Source organism: Podarcis liolepis (assembly GCF_965112155.1).
Source record: "Podarcis liolepis genome assembly, chromosome: 9".
Classification (NCBI taxonomy): domain Eukaryota; kingdom Metazoa; phylum Chordata; class Lepidosauria; order Squamata; family Lacertidae; genus Podarcis; species Podarcis liolepis.
The window spans coordinates 8,054,897-8,063,967 of NC_139564.1; the positions used below are offsets into that span (position 1 = coordinate 8,054,897).

Here is a 9,071-nt window from a genome sequence, read left to right on the forward strand (position 1 = left end):
CTACATCGCTATGCTTTATTTTCTAGCTGCGCAGACAGAAAAGAAGTACATCCTCTCTCTGTGAGAGCAGAGAGCAACTGAACAAACAAAAGAACAGGAAACCAGTTACATCACATCAATCTCCTGTTTTCTGTGAGACTTCCAACAGCCTGGAATGTCTGGAATGCAAAACAGAGTCTTGTGACTCCAAAGCACTGTACAGTGGCAAACAGAAACTAACATCCTCCCCCTTTCTGTGAACACCACTGGGCAGTGTGTCAGTACAATCCCAGTACAGACCCACTTTCTGTACATAGGTACAGTGTTGATCCTTCGGAACAACCTTGGACAATAAATCAGCAGGAATTCCTAAGAAAGAAGAGGAGAGTGTTGAAGACTTACGTCTAATTCACAGGTCTGAAAGAGCCACAAAAGGTAGACCTCCAAAGAGATTTGCTGATGAATTTGCTAAAGCAGCCAAAGCTGTAACTGCTGTTAATAGCTCCAAGAAGGTATTTGAACCTTCAAACTTCAAAGAGACCCAGGCTTTGGACTCGAAGGTTGCTGAGCCATGGTTAACTGTGACTGGAGTGCATCAGGCCCCTTCCATGGGACCAATCAGCAGGTCATAGAGGGAGCACAGGGGGGACTTGCTGAAGGACCTGAGCCGGCGGGGCAAGGAGGAAGAGGAGGAGGCAGCTTCTTTGGCTGGGGACGCTGGACCTCCTCTGCTAATTGACTATGTTTATTGATTCATTCCAGAATTTATAAGCTGTTCTATGCTCATGGACTATTGAAGTAGTATACAGATTTTTCTTTTTTAAGATGGCTATTGTATCATCTCTTCATTGTCCCTTCTATAAGCTGACCAGCTTCACACTCATTTACAAGTGCTGGAAGATCCGCACTGTCTGCCTATTTTCTACCAAGCCAAGTTCAAGGTTTTGGTGTTACATGTGAAGCCCCTAAGTAACTTGGGACCAGGGTGCCATGCATACTCCCTGCCACCCAGTAGAGACCGATCTGATCTTTTAAGATCTTCCAGGGAGACCCTGCTGGTCACTCCACAGGAGGTGAATGGTAACTTGGAGAAAGGGATGGGGGAGTAATTTGATTCAGTTCACATTTAAAGGAAAACCTACCTAATCCACACTTTCTAAAACAATGTGAGAATCGAGACACAGCCATCCTTCAGACTTTGCACTTCTCTGAATTCTGTGGTGCAGTTCTTTGACCAATTAGGCATATATTAGGGTTACATACATACAGTAGGGAAAATGAAATGTATTAATGAAAATAGCATACTGGATATTTTGTATGAGAGCCAGTGTGATGTAGTGGTTGAGAGGTAGTGTTGTATAGTGGTTAGAGCAGTGTTTCCCAAACGTTTTTGGGCAACGGCACACCTGCTTACCGGAAAAAAATCTCGCGGCACACCACCATTAAAGCCCCGCCCCGTGACGTCAGCGCGCAGCGTCACGCGGGGGGGGGGACGCACAAAAGTGAACGTTTTTTCCCTTCCCCTTGCCGGGGTGGGAGGAGGCAGCAGAGCGAGGGCAGCTGAGGCGGCGGCGGCGATAGCGGGCGGAGGAGGAGCCGTCGCCGGGAGTTGCTGCTGCTGCTGTTGCTGCTGCTGCCCGGACATGCCGGCCTCCTCCTCCTCCGCTGTCTCGCGCTCCTCCCTTTTGCGCGAGCTGCCCCGCCGCTCGGCACCACCACCGCGGAGCCGCCCCCGGCTCGACGCGGATCCTCGCCGCCGCCTCTCGCCGCCCGACTCGCCCGCCTCCCTCCCACGGCACACCAGCCGGTGTCTCACGGCACAGTAGTGTGCCGCGGCACACCGGTTGGGAAACACTGGGTTAGAGTGCAAGGCTAGGACCTGGGAGGCCTGGGTTCAAATCCCCATTTGGCCATGAAGTTCACCTTCAGCCAGTCACCACCTCTTAGCCTAATCTACCTCACAGGGTTGATGTGGGGATGAAATGAGGAAGGGGAGAACCATGTATGTACCTTCAGATCCTTGGAGAAAAAGGTGGGATGGAAATGCAATAGATAAACAGTAAATGCACACCCTGCCCAATTTTTATTTGTGAGATGATTTATTTGTGAGATATGGGTTGCATATGGTCCATTGCATTTTTTGACAATTGTATTGAACATTGGTGGGGTTTTTTGTCATGTTTGTATAAACCATTTGACTATTTTTATATTATATTATTATATTAAGTAGTATGTTGTTGTTTAGTCATGTCCGACTCTTCGTGATCCCATGGACCATAGCACGCCAGGCACTCCTGTCTTCCACTGTATAGAATTATTAAATAAATAAGGTTCTTTCTATGAAGGTTCTCCCTGAACTCAGATACATTCTCAGCTCTGCTTCTCCTTGTCCATCTCTTCTCACAAGGACACCTGGGAGTATGACAGATTCTCCTCTGAGGAGGCTGACTAGGCACCACTGCAATACAATGCCAGCACTCCACAAACATTCCTTGCAGAGAGCAAGACGATGAGCTGCTGCAGTTAATGGGATGCAGCTAAGAGAAATGATGGCAGTAATCACATCCCAGCTGTGAGGCTGCTGTTAAGATCTCCCAAGGAACTAGAAGCCCTGTTGCTTGAAATATTTACACCGTAGTACTGAGTATACTCCAGGGATCACTGCAAGGGACTGAGGATATACGCTGCTACCTAGCTGCCATTTCTTTTCCACCACTAATTGATATGATTTGAGGTGAAGTACCTTAGTGCCTAGGAAATCGTAGAAATGGAAGGGAGAAGAGACCAAGAACTGGTATAAGCAAGGATTTCAGCATCTTTCTATAGAAGAAGGAGGAGGAGGAGAAGGAGGAGGAGGAGGAGGAGGAGGAGGTATTATTTATACCCCTCCCATCTGGCTGGGTTTCCCCAGCCACTCCCAACAAAACATTAAAATACAGTAGTCCATCAAACATTAAAAGCTTCCCTAAACAGGGCTGCCTTCAGATGTCTTCTAAAAGTCTTGTTGTTCTCTTTGACATCTGATGGGGGGGCGTTCCACAGGGGGGGGGTGCCACTACTGAGAAGGCCCTCTGCCTAGTTCCCTGTAACTTGGCTTCTCACAGTGAGGGAACCACCAGAAGGCCCTCGGCGCTGGACCTCAGTGTCCCGGTAGAATGCTGAGGGTGGAGAAGCTCCTTCAGGTATACTGGACTGAGGCCATTTCGGGCTTTAAAGGTCAGCACCAACATTTTGAATTGTTCTCGAAAACGTACTGGGAGCCAGTGTAGGTCTTTCAGGACCAGTGTTATGTAGTCTCGGTGGCCACTCCCAGTTACCAGTCTAGCTGCCGCATTCTGGATTAATTGCAGTTCCCAGGTCACCTTCAAAGGTAGCCCCCCATAGAGCGCATTGCAGTAGTGTAAGCAAGAGATAACCAGAGCATGCACCACTCAGGTGAGACAGTCCACATGCAGGTAGGGTTTCAGCCTGCGTACCAGATGGAGCTGGTAGACAGCTGCCCTGGACACAGAACTGACCTGTGCCTCCATGGACAGCTGCGAGTCCAAAATGACTCCCGGGCTGCACATCTGGTCCTTCAGGGGCACAGTTACCCCATTTAGAACCAAGGAGTCCTCCACACCTGACCACATCCTGTCCCCCCAAAACAGTACTTTTGTCTTGTCAGGATTCAAGCTCAATCTGTTAGCTGCCCTCCATCCTCCAACCGCCTCCAGACACAATGCCCATGACACATGCACCCTACAGAGGCCCTACCTGGTGCCTGTGGGCTCCTGCCTTTTCTGCTCCCCCCATTACTAAAATGTGGTTTGAAAGAAGTCTTCTATTGTAGCCATTACAAGGCTTTTTTCAGACATAATTCTGGCAATTCCCAGGGCTGGGCAATAGCTGGGGAAGGAATAAAACTCATCCTTGCTTGTTGTGGTCACCAAAAGTATGGTTAGGATGCATTTTTCATATTTTTTTCAGAAAGTGTTAGCTATTTCCCTCCTCCAATGCCCTACAGGCCTGAAATTTTCCACCTTTGGTTTAGCTTAAGCTTCTGGTTACCAGACGTCCCCGTTTCCCAGGGACAGTCCCTGGATTTACAAATCTGTCTCCAGACAAAATCCGTCCCTGGAATGTCCCCTGATTTCATTTAATGTCCTTGGATTTGTATTTTAAGTGTTGTAGATTTATTAGTAGGTAATGAATGTTGTGTGATTGGTTCAACGGCACAAGACACATCATATGGGGTCTTCCGGCAAGGCAAAATGGTGGGTGCCATGGCAGTGAGCAGCTCCTGAAGCCAGACAGAGCCAACTGCACTACCAGGCTGGCTCTGGGCTGCTGAGACTGCTGCTGCCGCCACTACTGCTGAGGGGGAACTGGGGGTGCCTGGCACATCAATTGGGGGAACCGCTGACACCCCCCCCCCATGACCCAAATCAAGCCAGGAGTGAGAGCACCTGGCCACCTGGCCACCTGCCCAGTGGTGCCCCAAGGCCAGTAAAAACCCTGGAGCTGATGCAGGGAGAAGGAGGAGAGGAGAAGGAGAAGGAAGAGAGAGGAAGAGGAAGGAGACAAAAGAAGGGAGCCCCAACCTTGCTGCACTGCCTCCACTGAGGAGAGGTAGGAGAGCACCAGGAGGGCAAGGACACGTGGCCAAGCCCAGGCCCGGCCTGAGCCTACTCCATGGTGGCTAGTGCTCCAAGAGAGCAGGATGGGGCCCAGAGGAAGGCCGCACGACAGAGGAGACCACAGAAGAGAATATACTACTTTTTTAAAAAAATAGTAAATTTTAATAACTTTCCCCCCCTGGATTCTTTGGGAAAAAATCTGGTAACCTTACTTTAGCTACGATGGGAAATGAATGTTGACAAACCTATCTGTGTTGTTGTTTCCAAGGTAGGAAAAAAAATCGACCTTGATCTAAATCTCTCTGATGCGCTGCATATGTACTGAAACCTCCGCTTGACTCATAGCCTTCAGAGGCCTCAAGAGCATCATTGCGATGGTGGGTTTTCACCAAACAAGAAGACAGCATCCCAGAGTTTCTCCCCCCAGTGAACTCTGCTGCCAGAGCTGGAGTGCTAAGAACTGTCATGGTAACCAAATGATGTGATCAGCGGGCCGTGCCAAAGAGAGCAAGTGAAAGAAAGGTGCTGGTGTCTTTGGGGCTTGTGGCAGGGGGAGAGGAGAAGATGGTATCTTGCAAAAGCTGAGACCTGCACGCTTCCTTTGTGGCTGAAAAAGCATCTCTACAGTAATCAAAAATGTCATAGAATCCCCTGATAGAGCTAGGAAATATAGAACAGCGCAGCCCTGGGTTGTCTCTTGAAGAAACTCAGAGGAAAAGGGGACAAAAACCCCCTCAAAATGACTCATATTGTATGAGCAATAAGCTTGCACAGTTCAAACAAACAGAATGGCTGGATCTCTTTTGCTCTTTTTCGTCATCAGGACATCAAGAGCAACGACTCCAACTTCAATCGCTTTTCAGTCTCAACAGCAAGCTGAGAGCAGACTTGGGTCACATTCACACGCTACACTTAAATCACTGTAATACCACTTTGTCATGACTCCCCCCCCCCAAGGTTTCTGGAAGGCAGTTTATTAAGGGTGTTGAGAGTTCTTATGAGACCCCTATTCCCCACACAGAGCTACAATTCCCAGAATTCCCTGAGAAGAGGAATTGATTGTTAAACCACTCTGAGAATCGTAGCTCTGGGAAGAAAATCTTGACATTGTTCCCATGGCTGGGAGAATGACCTGCGCATACAAACACAGGGGACACTTTTCCTGGTTTGGGGTGAACTTTCACAATTCCCCCTTCCTAGTGCTTTTTTTCTAGAAAAATATATATGCCGGTACTCACCTTGAGATGTTACAGTAAGTGTCACACTTTTTAACCAAAAAAGGAGAGAGGTGTCGGTACTGTGTGTGGGATATAAAGCTGTCAGTCAAGTCCAACATTCTGAGAGAGGATTAACTGCCTCTATGTGGCAGGCAGTTTTGTCAGTTGGTCGGTTGGTCGGTTGCTTCAAGGAGTGTTAACTGGTAACTGCTCAGATGCAGTCTTCTCATGACTCACTACTATCTAGTATATACCGTATTTTTCACTCTATAACACGCACCTGACCATAACACACACGTAGTTTATAGAGGAGAAAAACAAGAAAAAAATATTCTAAATGAAACAGGGGATGTATGATTTTTGTGGTTCATGCTGTGGCCACAGACATGTGATCTGGCGGTGAGTTTGGGGTAGCCCAATGCAAAAATCCTGAGGATCCATGTGGATCCGTGCTTTGTAACCACGTTTTAAGTGGGGAGGGAAGGAAAAGCACTCAAGGGACAAGGAGCATGCATGGGATGGGTGGATAAGGATGCTGCTAATAATGCAGAAGAGGGGTATAAGGGGAGAAGGCTCCTCTCCTCTCCCGCTTTGCTCCTTTAAAACAAGCAGGCTCTGCTTCTCTCCCTCCTCCCCGGCTTAGAGAGCTGAAAAGCTCTGCTGCTGTTTAGCGAGCTGAGTGGGGAGGAGAGAGGGACACAGAGCACAGTTGCTTTAAAGCAGCCAACCAGACAGGAGCCGCTTACACCTGTGTAAGTGGCTCCTCTCCCGCTTTGCTGTTTCAAAGCGAGCCACGGAGGAGGGAAGGAAGGGGAACCATGGATCCTCTGCTCACGACTGCAGGAGATTCCCCCCCACCACCACCCATAGGCATTCGCTCCATTACACGCACAGACATTTCCCCTTACTTTCTAGGAGGAAAAAAGTGAGTGTTATGGTGCAAAAAATACGGTAGTTTATCTGTTATGTAACCTAAGCCTGCCTCCAGGAACAACTCTGTAAACCTGAATGAATCTGATAGTAAAGTAAAGGTAAAGGGACCCCTGACCATTAGGTCCTGTCGTGGCTGATCTGGGGTTGCGGCGCTCATCTCGCTTTATTGGCCGAGGGAACCGGTGTACAGCTTCCAGGTCATATGGCCAGTATGACTAAGCCGCTTCTGGCAAACCAGAGCAGTGCACGGAAACACAGTTTACCTTCCCGCCAGAGTGGTACCTTTTTATCTACTTGCACTTTGACGTGCTTTCGAACCGCTAGGTTGGCAGGAGCAGGGACTGAGCAACGGGAGCTCACTGCATCATGGGGATTCGAACTGCCGACCTTCTGATCGGCAAGTCCTAGGCTCTGTGGTTTAACCCACAGCGCCACCCAGTTTATGTTAATATGATTCAGATTTAGGTGTGTTTTCTTTAAGAGGGACAGAAAGGAATTATCAACCAGGAAGGTATAATTGATAGGACTCAAACGAGTTAGCAACCCGCTTGTCGCTGCATAAACTCAAACAGGGGATCGTTTTAACTCTGCTAAATTATATAAATGTTCCCACACTGCGTACCCTTGAATACCCCCTGAAAAAAGCACTGCCCTTTTCCCTGGCAGCCCCTAGACCACTTTTGTGGGGGAATTCAGGGGAGGAGAACCTGGAAAATGTCACCCCCCTCCACACTTTAAAAACTGGTTCTTTCCTTTTGAAATCCTATTTAGAGGTTCAGCACGCACGCACTCACTCATGGTTTTGCCATTTGCAGAAACTAAGCTCACTAGCAAGCATAAATTAGAAAATAATTAAAATGCATGGATGTGAAAGGAAGGAGAATTCCCATACAGGTGCCTCACTTATAAAAGGAACTGATTGACATTCAGGAGGTAGCAGGGGTTGTTCTAAGGCATGCTGGCATAAGACACTCAGAGCTGTGATGAAAGAAATGTGGCCAGGATGCTCATGTTTTCCGAAGGGACAGAGATAGGGCAATGGAAAAGAGGAAGTGAGGAAGGAAAGCTTGCGGTAATAATCCAGCAACATGGACGCTCCAAGTCTGGAGATTAATAATGTTCCACTCACTCAGCTTAACCTGCACAGACCTCCTTTGATTGCCAATGAAAGAGCCATGGGGGAGAAGGACTACAACACTGATGAAATAGATTTATGGATGAGCAATACATTATTTTCTTTGATTTGCCGTTGCTAAATTTGTGGGTTTTTCAGATCCTCGGTGCTAACCGTTTAATATCTTATGCATCAAGTTTCACAAGACTCCTGATGGGCTTTACAATTACTAATCCATCATAACAGCACCCGGAGGATTTGCATTCTGCAGTTATTTCTCAGAAAGGAGTTTGCTCACTGAGAAACCCATACCTTGCCATCATGGCTCCTTATCCCTTCCTATACTCAGAAGTGCTGTATATGTTTGCAATGTTGGTGTGGTACAACACTGCTGAGATTATACCATTTCAGACTCCATGTTGAGGACTGGATGATTGAATGCTGTCCCACATAAAGAATAATAATCTCCCTGCATATGGAAAGTTAGCCTGGGAGAGGCTAGCTTTTGATGTGCATGGTGTTGTTTACATAAGAGCACACTTTCAGCCCAAAGGCACCTGAAAGGATGTACAAATATTTAGAAAGCTGATACAAATTTTAATCTGTTTTTAGTTTATTGGTGTTTTTTTTAAAAAAAAACTTCCAAAACTCTTAAATTATTGTTGTTAATTCCTCTTATTGATAATTTTATTGCTTTATCTTTTTTAAATCACACACAAACACATATATCTCACACCAAATGGGTTTTTTTTTTTACATTTTATTTCAAAAAATAAAAATAAAATACGGTAACTATGCACTTTGCCAGACACTCCCATGAGTGTGAAGCCCCAGGAGCCAACATTGTCTTCAACTATTCAGCCTGAGATGGTAGCCCCCCCCCTTTCTTTTAGCTCCAAGGTTCCTTCAGAATCAGCTACTGAGCAGGAAGCCACCAGGAGTGACCCCTCTAATTTCCAACCCTTTTGATCCTCAGAGGGGCTGGATTTTGAGGCCTCACTCTGGCTTTAGAGCTACTTGCTCCCAGGCTCCACCAGACTTTTGCTAGAGCAACACTCCCAACTTGCTGTGCTATGTTGCATCATAGTCTGCCCAACCTCATAACTGCAGCCTCGGTGAGCTGTCCATGGTCCTGATATCCCATGCCAATATCCCTGCAATCCCCCACCCCCAACCCTCAAATCCTGAGTCAGGGAGACTCAGGTTTGT

At 47.4% G+C, this 9,071-nt stretch overlaps 1 long non-coding RNA gene across 1 annotated transcript in view; it reads right to left on the bottom strand.

Moving 5' to 3' along the window:
• LOC310686035 overlaps positions 1-5,916 on the bottom strand; it is a 30,274-nt gene extending 24,358 nt beyond the window's left edge. The window contains exon 1 of the long non-coding RNA XR_014515664.1: positions 5,837-5,916. This is a non-coding gene — a long non-coding RNA (uncharacterized lncRNA). The remainder of the gene's footprint in view (positions 1-5,836) is intronic.
• Between the last annotated feature and the right edge of the window lie 3,155 nt (positions 5,917-9,071).